Source organism: Bemisia tabaci, chromosome 2, assembly GCF_918797505.1.
Source record: "Bemisia tabaci chromosome 2, PGI_BMITA_v3".
In the NCBI taxonomy this organism is placed as follows: Eukaryota; Metazoa; Arthropoda; class Insecta; order Hemiptera; family Aleyrodidae; genus Bemisia; species Bemisia tabaci.
The window spans coordinates 59,608,149-59,620,565 of record NC_092794.1 but is presented as its reverse complement, the minus strand read 5'-3'; the positions used below and the strand labels follow the sequence as shown (position 1 = coordinate 59,620,565).

Here is a 12,417-nt window from a genome sequence, read left to right as displayed (position 1 = left end):
GATGTTGATGTGTTAGTGCCAGCTTGTTTTTATTAATGAGTGTTAGGGTAGGATTGCCCCACCAAGTATCAGACTGAGTATCACTTACCTCTCCCCCTTCTCCCTACATAATCTGTTGTATGTGAAGTAGATCCAGAGATGTGCATTTTCTTGTCTCATTGCATAAGTAATTTGCCAGCGGGCCGGTTATTGAAATTGATAGACAAAAAGCTATAGACAAAGGAGACAAACGAGATATGGAGAGATCCTATTGGTGGAAGCGGGTGGTTGCAATGGACAAAGGAGGTAGGTGATTGACAAACTAACAGCAACTTGCGAGAGATCCGACTGTTAGTCTATCATTTTATCTCTTTGTCTATATGAGCCACCCATATCAACCAATAGGATCGCTCCGCACTCCCTATGTCTTCCTTTGTCTATAGCTTTGTCCATCAATTTCAATAATCAGTCCGCAGGAAAGTGGAGACAGTTTGAGACATTTTTCAAGGATTATTGCTGGAGTGAATCCTCATATTTGCATCTGGCCACAGTTTGCGTTAGAGAAGCCTCAAAATAGAATTTAGAGAAGTCATTATTCCTAGATTTTCTGAAAGAGATTCCTCCCATCCCCTTCTTTAATGGATTTTTAAACAGCGTCCTCACCAATAGGGGGCCAGCCTACCCTCAGCTCTCTCCAGCTGAACCCATGTAGCTCTCCAGGAAAGCTTCAAATGTATTCTGCCGTGCAAAGGAAGAACGCTGTATGAACCTTCAGGCGTTGCCAAATTTCCTTTGATTAAATACTAATTTCTTGGTAAATTTATGAATATCTTTCTTTCAGTTTTTAGATAATTTTGTTCGTAAGTTCACCCTGAGTTCCTGAAAACTTCAAGGAAGATATTCATAAATATCAGTTAAACATAACCATTTGATTGAAAGAAATCTGGTAACTCTCATTTGTTCATACGGCGTTCCTCCTTAGCAGCAGTGTTTGTCTGACTGTCAAGAAAAATATGTCAGCTGAACCAAAGCATGGTCAGTCAGTTTTTTTTTTTATGCTTGTATGTACTTAAGTCTCTGCAGAAGGGAGTGATATACAGTAATTAATTTGCAGCATTATTACCTCAGAGATGAAAATTTAATGTAATTCTTAATTCAACATCGAGACTCTTTCCGCGTCGTCACGGACGATCCTCTAATCCTCAAATTGCAATCGATCCGAACGATAGACAAAATTATCGATGTTTAAAATGTACCTATGTTTATATTTTTTTCCTTTTTCTGGTGGGTTGCCCCATGCACTGCGACCTCTCGATCTATTGTGCCCATATGTTTATATTACTATATGTGTTTTTATTATATTATTTTTATTTTTACTATATTTGAATCTTAAATCTACTCTGTCATGTTCTAAGTTTGTCAATCGGCAAATTGTTCTGAGAATATAACTCGCTGGTTCCTTTCTGTTCAACTCCGTCCATTTGTAAATGATTTTGCGGTCTGGGTACTTAACACCAAACTAAAATCAGCCCGAAAGGGTCATTTTTATGGGGATCTAGAGTCAGGCTTCAGATATTGAACTGTTTCCCAATTTTGCGTGTGAAACAAGGAGTGGAATGGGGAAGCAGGTTCTAAAATCGCACTAAATAGCCTAACGTCATTCATGGATGGCCGTTCAGAATTTCTCATTATACAAACGTGTTGAATATTCTTTACTTTTACCAACCATTTTTTCTCTCTTTACGCGAGGTGTAAATACCAGTAAAATTCAAAGCACCCAACAAAATCAAGTCAGTGCACTACTTTTTCTTTTCTTTTTTCTTCTTTCCAGGTAGTGTAATCGTAAGTACACCAGGCAAAGATTATCTTTCAATGCCCCTACTTATTTTTATGAAATCGTGTCTTGCTTTGTTTTTTTAATTTGTTTTACTTTATACTTGTATATTTGTTTAAATTTTGAGTGGGTGAATGTCGGTTCTTCTCTCGTGAATAATTTGGGCCAGTCGTTAGTGGGGGGAGGGGGGGGGGTGCACATGGGAGCGGGGAACTGGGACTGAGGGTGCGTTCACACAGTTCGATCCGATCGTCGGACAGGCAGTCCGTCGGGCAATCCGTAGGTCGCTTTCTCCTCAGTCAAAGCTTCCGAGATATCGTTCGAAGTTCTGTCAATCTGCCGGTCTGACAAACCGTATGATCTCACCTCCTCGACCGAAGCCCTTGTTTCACCATCAGTTTACGATTTAACTTCCATCTTGGTGGACTCACCGGTGGCTTCATACTGATGCGAGCTGAAACGTGTAACGATGGTGCAACGAGCGCTTTGTGGTGATAACCTGCGAGGCTTCTTGACCACGGATCACGGATTTTGGGTACGATAGCCACCCGGGCAAAGTGTTTGCTGGTTGATGGGGAAGCTCTGCCGATCACCTCCTGGCTTGTTCTGATCTGCGGCTGTCGCGCTTAGCACCGCATAGCTTTGAATGCACGTTGCGTCGAAAGCGGAACTTTTTCGGGGCCAAGCACCCACCCCTTGCCCTATAGAGGGCTATCCCATTTGCAGGAATGAAGTTCTTGCACGCGTCAGGGATTTTTGATTCAAGTGCTTTTTCGATCGCAAAATTTTGCGAGAACACGATGGTGGCACTACAAAGGGAGCCATTACATTACATCGTCGCCTTCCGGTCAAAAAATCATAAGCGCCATGCGACGTTTCAAAATTCCCGCCTCCATATTATTTTTTCGCAGAGAAACTGTTGGTTTAATCTGTTTGAAAATTTCACTGAATTTTACTGGCAGCACGAAGAAAATTCAGTCAAATTTTTGGACAGCTTTGTTGAACAATTTCTTTGCATAAAAATAAAAAGGCGGCGGAAATTATTAAACGTCTTATGGCGCTTGTGACACTTTGGCCGGAAGGTGAAGCCAACTTCTCGTTGGAAACGATCGCAGTAAAAGCGCCTTCAAAACTGTTGTGATACTTCAAGCGTGGCGCCATCTCCCCGAGTCCGCCGGCCGATCTCCTGTCTCTCTCTCGGCTCTTGAATGCTCCAAAATGCGTAGCGCGCGTACACACCTTGGAAGGTGTAAGCGGAATGGGAGCGCATGTCGATCTTAAAAGATTCAAATTGATAGAATTCATCATTAAAGGTTGCAGTCCACGCAATTTTCTCACTTCCTACGCAGCTCACGAACATTCGATCGGTCGTTTGTTCTTACTCACTTATTCGCAGGTAAAGAGGAGAGTGGCGACTGGTCTCCAATTTAGTGCATGGAATCCTATGAAAAATCCACACTAAGACTCAATGCGACGAGAAAACTCAAATGGTCCACTTCTAATTCGCAGATTTTGAAAATTCATGTTTCGTTTTTTAATGAAACCAATTGCTCAAGCTTCATAATCTGGAGATACCTCGCTATTTGCCGGGAATGTATGATGTGATATTCTGCCGTGCTAAGGAAAAAAGCCGTGTGAACTTTCAGGCGTTGCCAAATTCCTTTTGATAAAACACTTTCCTGGCAAACTTATGAATATTTTCCTTCCAATTTTTTAGATATATTTGTTCATAATGTCACCTAAAGTTCCTGAAAATTTCAAAGAAAAATATTTATAACTTTTCTCCAACATGACCATTTTATCGAAGGAAATTAGGCAACTCTCGAATGTTCATACGGCGTTCTTTAGCACGGTAGTATAGTACCTCTCCTTCTATTATTTCCAGCGCTTGTTCACTACATATAAATTCAAATTTTTTACATCTTCGAAGTCGACTCTCTTTCTTTCGTGAGATCCATCATGAATCCAAGCTCAAGACCCTCTAAATATACGGCACTATTCCAGCTTTAAATTAATGATGACCTGCTAAACTGGTTCATATCCTTTGCTTGTTCAATTTTCCTCCAAAGATTCTCTTGGAACTACACATTTTCTGAAAGAAAATGCGCCTGTTTGCATCAGCACAGTTTTGAGTATGCATTTTTGTTTTGTTTTCAATATTCGTCAATGTAGCTTTTTTGGTTTGTTTTCAATATTCGATAATATAAGAGCGCGATAGAAAAAATCGCATGAGCTTTCTTTTATACTGAATTAATTAGCTCATACACCTATGCAACATATTGTCAACCCTAAGCCGAAATTCTGGAGGCAAAACGTCAATAAACTTATTTCTCTTAAAAAATAAACTTAAATTGGTTAAAAATGATTTGAGAGATCACAGCTTACTTGAACTTTTTTACTCATAATCTGAGGTTTATTGGAGCCAAACAACGTTAAATGAAAATGTTGAGTGAGGAAACATTGTGTCTCAATATCGCACCAATTTGTTCTTTGGTGCTCGATGTAGATACGGCCTTTGACTTTGATAAAGTGTTAATAGACGGCACCAAGAGAACAATGTATTTAAATAATTGAACTAAAACGTCGTGGAAATGAAAGAAAGTCTTAAAAAATCATCCAAAATTAGCAAACCATCAATTTCAAGTCAAGGTTTTCATCAATGCCATGATCAGAATGCCCCCCTCCCTCCCCCTCCCCTTAAACCATCATTCGAAGGTCATATTATGCATCATCGCATCTACTTGGTTCTCCATCGAACGTTATAGGGCCTGTTTCTTCTTTTCAATTTTTCTATCTTCTGAACGATTCGGGTTTGAATCATGATGTGGAGGAGGTTATGTTTCTGTCTCCTTTTTGGGGGGGGGGGGGGTGTAATGTTGTAATTTTATCATATGCATATAAACGCGCCCATTAAAAATCGCCCTCTCCGTTCTCTCTCGGCAATAGTATTGATTTTTTGAAGGCGCGGGTCGTTTGGAAGTACTGAAAAAGCAAGAAAATTCCGCAAGAAGGTCCGGAATTTTTCCCTCCATTGCGCATTGAATTTTAGTGCAGTATTTGCCTGCCATATCGTGAATTTGCAGCCAGTTGTTCCATTTCGAATTTCATGGTTTCGTCATCTTTTTCACGATTTGCGCATGACTTCGAAATTTTTCACACGAAGATACGAGAATGGCACTGAATATTTCCGTCGAGGGTGTGCCGAATTTTTTGGGAAAGCCCTGAATCAGTACTGTGTAAGCATTGATTTTTGGTTAGCCAGTTTTAGTCGACACTAGGTAAATCTAAGTGCTCCGATGTCCCTCAGGATCCAGCCAGCTTTGAGCAGATTGGCGGCTCACCGTTAAAAATTCAATGTTAGTAGCCTCAAGAGTTTTTTACATTCTACGAGGAACGTATCACAAGTAAAATCGTATTACATCAACGTTGCAATTCATTATTTTAGTACCCTACACTGGGGAAAAAACACATTGGATCTTGAGTCCAGACTCCTGAAAACATTGACAAGAAGAAATACTCTTGATTCGATTGGATTTTTGCTTGAATCAAAACGAAATCCGCTTAAATTAAGAGGCTTGGTTCTTGATTTAAGCTAGATTCTGATTGTATCAAGAGTACTTTTTCTTTTCGATGTTTTTAAGAGTCTGGACTCTAGATCTAATGTGTTTTTTTTTTCCAGTGTAGAGTCAAACTTCATTTTAGTCATTTCGACGCACAGGAGAGAACCGCGCGTTAGCCCCATTGTTTTAATGTAAATTTCAATGTTTAGAACTCCGTATCCCAAAATCTGCGTAAGAAATGGCATCAAAATGTTCCAGTCACTAAGGGAACGGTTATAGGAGGTTTCCAAAACGCCATTAACTCCATGTTTCCAATGATGTACATTAGGTGCCTTTTGGCTCTGGAGTATTTAATAAGTGCATTGCATTTTGCAAAAAGCAACCGAGAGAATTCAAATTTTCCTAGGATTTTACAACTTGTATTCTTTTCAACACAATTTCTGAAATCACGCAAGAAATTAAATCTACCACGGTTTTTTTCGTCTTGAACTTATATTTTATTGGGAGTAATGATAAAACTTGTTTAGATGATAGGTTTATAGTTGCAAGGTTCTAATAGTCTCACGATCTTAGCAACATTGGTAAGCTCTTGGTTCCTTTTCGCCAAATGCAATCCAAGTAAGGAACTGATATTATTGATGTGCACTGTTTAGCCTCCTATTTTTGAATGAAGCCTTGCATTTTATTCCAACTCGTGACGAGCCTAACGGTAATTTTTCATTTTGTCACCTATTTTCTTCGCCAAGTTTTCTCTGAGCAAATGATGCTTACATGTTTGTATTTAGTTATTGTGCCTGTACTTAGACGGTTTTTAAAATATCGAGGACGGAAGTAGAGAAGATAGCAGGGAAGTAATGTATAATGGAAATGTTCAAACATGTTGCGTATGGTGATAACGAATTTCTCTGATTAGTGCAACTTTAACGATTGTGTTGGATAATAATGTGTATTATTTTATCTTAATTATTCATGCCACATTGCCTAGTGTCCTTTTCCGCAGGAGCGGAATGAAATGATTTCATGTTGCACAATAACGCATGTTGTATATCACTTGTTGGCGCTTTCAGGAAAAGTTTAAAACTGTACTTCCTAATCTTAAGTTAAGTCCTTTTTGCTTAGGTAACAGCTTAATTTTTTTGGTAAGAAAAACGTGGAAAACCAAGTTTTTCCGAGAGTCATCTGTTAAACTGGTTGCCACATGCACCGTAAATAAAATTGTAATATGTTTTAGCCTTGAACTGACAGTGAGTGAGAAATTTTTCGAATACTGACGAAGCTAGGGACATAAAATTGACCTTTCATTTTTCGCTCGGAAAAAACAAATTAGCCTAGGTAACATAAAAAATCCCATCTGACAAATGACGCAATATTCTTGTCATCTACTAACAACCAGAGATTCTAGAAATTTCTAGCTCGAACAGAATTCGAAAGCCGAGAGGTTTCGCACCTAACTTCGGAAGCTTAAACCTGAGAAAGCACCATTCGTGTTGCCTAACCGTCAGGGGCTGTCGACGGTAATTCATCTTATCCCGTGGAAACTAATAATATCATTATGGAAGGTTATTTTTATGCCCTTCCAAGTAATTCTGTAATGTCAACTAACAAGATTTTCCCAGTGCTATCGATCGATACTTAACTGCAAGAGTAGACACTGTTCACTGTTTGAAAATGCATTTTTATCTATTACGAATCATATTTTTGTTTCTATCAGTCAAAATGGTAAATGAAAATTCCACGCTCAGAACCTCAATTGGAGCAAACTTAATTCACGTTCCTGCAAGCACGACCTAAGTTATATCATTGGACGGCAAGAATTCCAGCGCACCGCACTGTAATCCTCGTTGTCGATCATACGGTTGTTGCAATTTTTTTATTGTCACAATGTCACATACAATCAAATTAAATTGATCGATGATTTCTGTTAACAACCCCCCCCCCTTCCCTGGCTACGCCACTAACATGGATCGCCATGCTTAATGACGTCCAACTTGCAATTATTCAGAACTTCTATTGTTAATATGCGTCTCTTGTTGCACTTCAAAAGTATTAAAAATCGATTGATAGTTGGATTACATTTTGCCATAAGGAACCGCTATCTCTGGTTCTTCCCTGAAAGCACATTTTTGCATTAAGAAACCAATGGCATGTGTGTTGTTTCTAAAATGAGCCAGAAATAGTGGTTTTTTTATTGCAAAACGTGCTTCAGGTTTAGGAAACAAAAGGCCCCCTCGACCACCTTTCGATTCTCTCCCTCAGCCACAATACTGAGAAAAGGACTGCATTTTGCAATCTGGAACTATGAATTCTGGTCCGGTTTAAAAACAACGTACCTATGTGCCATTAGTTTCCTTATGCACATAAGTGTTTTTTCAGATGAGCCAGAATTCATAGTTCCAAATTGCAAAATGCAGTGCAAATATCACCACGCTGAATGACGTCCAATCGGACTTTATTTTGCAATTAGAAACTTCTATTTCTGATTCATTTATAGATGCACCTATCTGAATAGGGTAATAATTACTGTCAACGTACGTTGTTTCTGAAATAAGCGTAGCAGTTTTCTATTGCAAAGTGAAGTCCATTCTTGTGCTGCTTGTAGCACCGAGAGTTTAGCAATGCCCATCGCTGGCAGGGGCTGTCTGCAGCAATGTTCTACCTCGATAGCGAAGAGATCTGCAAGTCTCAAATTTTCTAAATTGAGCTTTTTCAAAATTAGTCTCATCTAATAAAGATGAAATCACTGTTCCAGCTTAAACAGCCAAAATTCGTCCAATCTCTACACAAACGAGACTTGTGACTCAGCCGTAAAAGCGCAACAATTGACACTGTTTCAGACAAATCAGCCGGAAGGGCATTATACCACCATAGAACCAATGAAAGCTGTATTTTCAAGTATAGCATAACAAGAAAATAACCAGAGACCCTTTTCATTTAGCTGAAAACAAAATTGTCGATTTTAAATCACTCGAACAATTTCTGAGAGTCTCTCGGATGATCGGTGACTATTTGACAGAAAGTAGTCGTTTTCTTTCAAAAAATGTTGCCGCTCAGACGCCTTTAAGCCTAGTTTTTCAACTTCATTAATACACTCACAGCTCGATCTCTTCGCTATCACAACGATATTATTGTACTGGTCGTAAATAAGTAACGGTCTTCTCCCGGTCTTGCGTTTCATACCGAACACCCTTTCGTCGCTTCGTCTCCAGCTCTTCTTCACCATCTTGAAATGTGTACTGCAGGTGTTTCAACCGGACTTCTTTCAACTATTTCAGCTATTCCAATTTTTGTTCAAGCGGAGCAATTGGATTGAATATCAAGGCGTTGGTATGCTCTGTCCTCAGTTCGCTAAAATTTTCTCCGCCCTCTGGAGTTCGTAATTTTGCGCAGTTAATTTCTCCTAGCCTAACGATGATGCACAACGATGTTTCGAAGAAGCACAAAACTGGTTTCGTCTCACCTTGCCAAACCAAGCTTTTCGCACTTCACAAATATTCTCTAATTGACGCACTGTTGAGTACATCGCCAAGCTTGCCATAAGTTGCAATTTGAACGCACCCCTTCGTTCGGATGGATTCTTGATTCTTATGACAATTCTTATGGCAATACATGATGAAAAATGCGTTGTTCAAGATGTGCCTTGCCATCATTATTTTGGACTAATATTTTCTTCCACAATGCTGACAGCCTCCAGTTCATGTCAAGTATATGAATCATAACGCTTGTATTTTGAATCGATGTTTTTCTTCCTCCGCTAGTACAAATAGTCTCAAGTGTGTCCAGTGGCCGGGTGACTCTCAGCCTTCAACCCGATAAAGCACTCGGAATCTCACATACTTATGCAGGAGTCAGGATCAAGTGCTGTATAATTATTTCCACATGAAGTTCTCCAGAAACCTGGTGTATCCTGAATTTGAGATTCTCCGCAGTCGAACTCGACGAGGAAATGATGGCCATAAGATCAGACTCGTTCACGTACTCACTAAATACGTTTTTACAATACTTTAAGTTCTTCAGTGAGTTGAAGTGACAGTCGAATGGTCAAATCCTTAAGAGTAAAACCCGATCGATTTGCGTTGATGTTGTTGAGGACGAAACACATGCCCGAAGAGCGTAAAAATATTGGATGACCTGCCCAGAAGAAAAGCTGGAAGCAGAATTTCGTGGATTTTTACCTCAACCAGGGTGTCTAGCATCAGCATTTTCCCGATTCCATCAGGATTTAATCCCGCTTTCATCAGGATTTGGGGAAAAATCGGTCGTAAAATCAAGATTTGAAAAAAGTCGACTCTCCGATCGGATTTTTTTATGCGTTCGCATATGCTCTCGCAGAAATTTTAAGTTTTGTCTGCAAAAAATCAGGATTTGGAAAATTAATGAAATCAGGATTTCCCAAAATGAAAAAAACTAGACACCCTGCAACGGACAAAACAACGGAGATTAACGATACTGTCCAAGCAGCTCATTGAAATTGACCAATAATTACAATACAAATCATCGCCCTCCATATTTAACTACTTAGCAGTGATTGATCACACGTGTCAATCTACGATCACGTGTCAAATTTACGTGTCAATTTCACGTGTCTCATCACGGCACGGGCACGGCGTAAATGCATCCGTTCCGTTGATTTTCGTCCGTGACACGGCCGTTTCAGGTCACTAACTCTACAAGCATGCAATGCTCCCCGTGGTTGAGGTGAACTCGATCGTCTCCTACTCGCATTTAAGTTCTCATTCAACCGATTCCGGGTTCGAATCCCGGTAGTGGCGTCGAATTATCCCGGAACTGACGAGTGGATCTGCAGAAACGGATCCTGCTGTGGTTGTCCAGTTACCTCCTGCTGTTGCTGTCCAGTTACCTCCTGCTGTTGCTGTCCAGTTACCTCCTGCTGTTGCTGTCCAGTTACCTCCTTATCTCGTTGTCCAATTACCTCCTGATCTTCATTTCCATCAACATTTTTGGCGATACGACTGAAAATTAAAATCTGTTCCTATTGCTCTGATGTCGACGGTCAGTGAGTCGATGACCACTGCCAACCGCCCAGGTTTGACCATCGAAACTAAACACATAATTCAAGATTTGAAAATTTCAAGAAGATATTCTGAAGACGCTCGGATCCCAATAAGTTTTGATTGAGCACTCCGTGCCCTGGAAAAGGTGATGGAACTCATGAAATGGTGGCTGCAGGACTTCAACGAAACGATTCTAGAGGCGTCAGCTGCCGCATGACTTCTGCGGAAAGAAATATTCATGTGGCATTTGGGCGTCGCAGAACGCCTGAGTGCGTTGTACGTCTATGTATTCTGATCTCCAGCTCGAGGTTGACCGAACTTTCTCCCTGTTTCAAGAAAAATTCTCCTGATAGTTTCAGTCCTCGAGGTCGGATCACGACGATTGCAATACGTTGACAAGCCGTTGGAAACATGCTGTTTGGATAGCTGGATAACATTGCCGGAAATCTTCGAGGAAGCCTCTCTCTGTTTCAGAAGTTTATGCATCATTGCCCTCGAAGATGCCGTGCTTGAAGTGTGTATACGATGTTGCAGGCGCCCCGAACGGTCCTTGCTGACATGGTGACATGGGCATTTCTTGCGATAGTCCCAAATCGCAGCGTCCGCATTTTTAAACCGCCTTGACGTTTGGAGACTGGTCCCGGTCCTCATCTCGAGAATGACGCAGTTCCTATCTCGTGCATCTCTGGAAGCATTTAAGTCTGGAAGCAACAACTCAGTCAGCTACTAGTACAACTGCGCAGTGTGTTCATTGCGTCTCTCCGTCTCGGCACCTGATGAATTGGAGTTCATCTTATCAAGATCTGTGCTTCAACATTGTAATGATCCTGTATTTTCTTCATTCACCGTTGAAAGCGAAGTCAGTCGCAGGAACTTTTGGAACAGAGTTGAGATCGGGTGCTCGCGTCCTGAAATTCGAAAACTGACGGAGGCACTTCTTTTTTCAAATCAGTTCCTTGAAAATTCCACGACTTGCAGTAGAAAGAACTCATGGCCGGTGACCTCAGTCGTCTTTATTAACATGTACTTCAGCAACGCCTGGTGACGTACGAAACTCAACCCAACTGAGCACAATGAATTGAACTCAAGAAACTCAACCCATTTGAGCACAATGAATTGAGCTCAAGAAACTCAACCCAACTAAGCACAATGAATTGAACTCAAGGTAAAAGCCTCTTTTCCGGGAACTAACTCAATTTCGCTGACCCGAGTTAAACATTCGCAGTGACTCCGCAATTTAATTGCTCGGAGAAAATTCCCCTCGCATACCCAATACAGTTGGCCAACGTCCCTGGGCATGTTATTCGTCATTCATTCAAGGGAAGCTGGCTGCGCTGGCGTTCGCCGCCTTGGACAACATGCCATCATGGGTTAAATAGGCGTCAAATGTTTGAAACAACAGCATACCTGCTACAGTGCTACCAACCCGATGAGCACGTCAAATGATCTGGCAGTGTTGAAACTCTACAAATTCGTAGAGAGAATTTGCAAAAGGAGTGGGGAGCTTTTGCAGCCGCGTGAGGATCGAGCTTTTTTTTGCCTGGAGCAATTTTGCTCGAACATGTTAGCTAACCGAAACCAGGACTGTGACTTTTCTCAAGCTGATGCCAACGATGGATCGAGAAAAACACCCGAGCAGTACACTGGATTAAGCGAAATTGAAAATTTCTTACCTGTGAAATATTCCAGAAACACTTTTAATAAGCGGAAGGAGTTCGAGTTACGATCTTTTTCTGTTATATCAAAATGTTCCAAATTTCGGATGCACTTAGGATTTTTCAGAAAAAATGAAGATCTTCTCTGCCTCTTGGGATGAACTTCAAGATGGGAAAAAGAACCGAGGATGACCATCAATGTACTGAAGATTTTTATGCTTAAGGGTGCGGATGAAACTGCATCGAACTCGGGAATTCGAATCGTAGGAGACCTTTTTGTAAAAACTATGTAAAAGCTTCCGTGTCGTTTATTTGCACAAAAGTTATTCGATAATGCCGTATTGGCGTTATAGAGAGTCTGTTTACATTCGAGTGTA

The 12,417-nt window shown here is 40.6% G+C and overlaps 1 long non-coding RNA gene across 1 annotated transcript; it reads right to left on the bottom strand.

Moving 5' to 3' along the window:
- Positions 1 to 8,354: 8,354 nt before the first annotated feature.
- LOC140223841 (uncharacterized) lies at positions 8,355 to 12,204 on the bottom strand. The gene is made up of 2 exons (XR_011899125.1): positions 10,280 to 12,204; positions 8,355 to 10,231 (listed from the first exon to the last, which is right to left on the bottom strand). It is a non-coding gene; the product is annotated as an uncharacterized lncRNA (long non-coding RNA).
- Between the last annotated feature and the right edge of the window lie 213 nt (positions 12,205 to 12,417).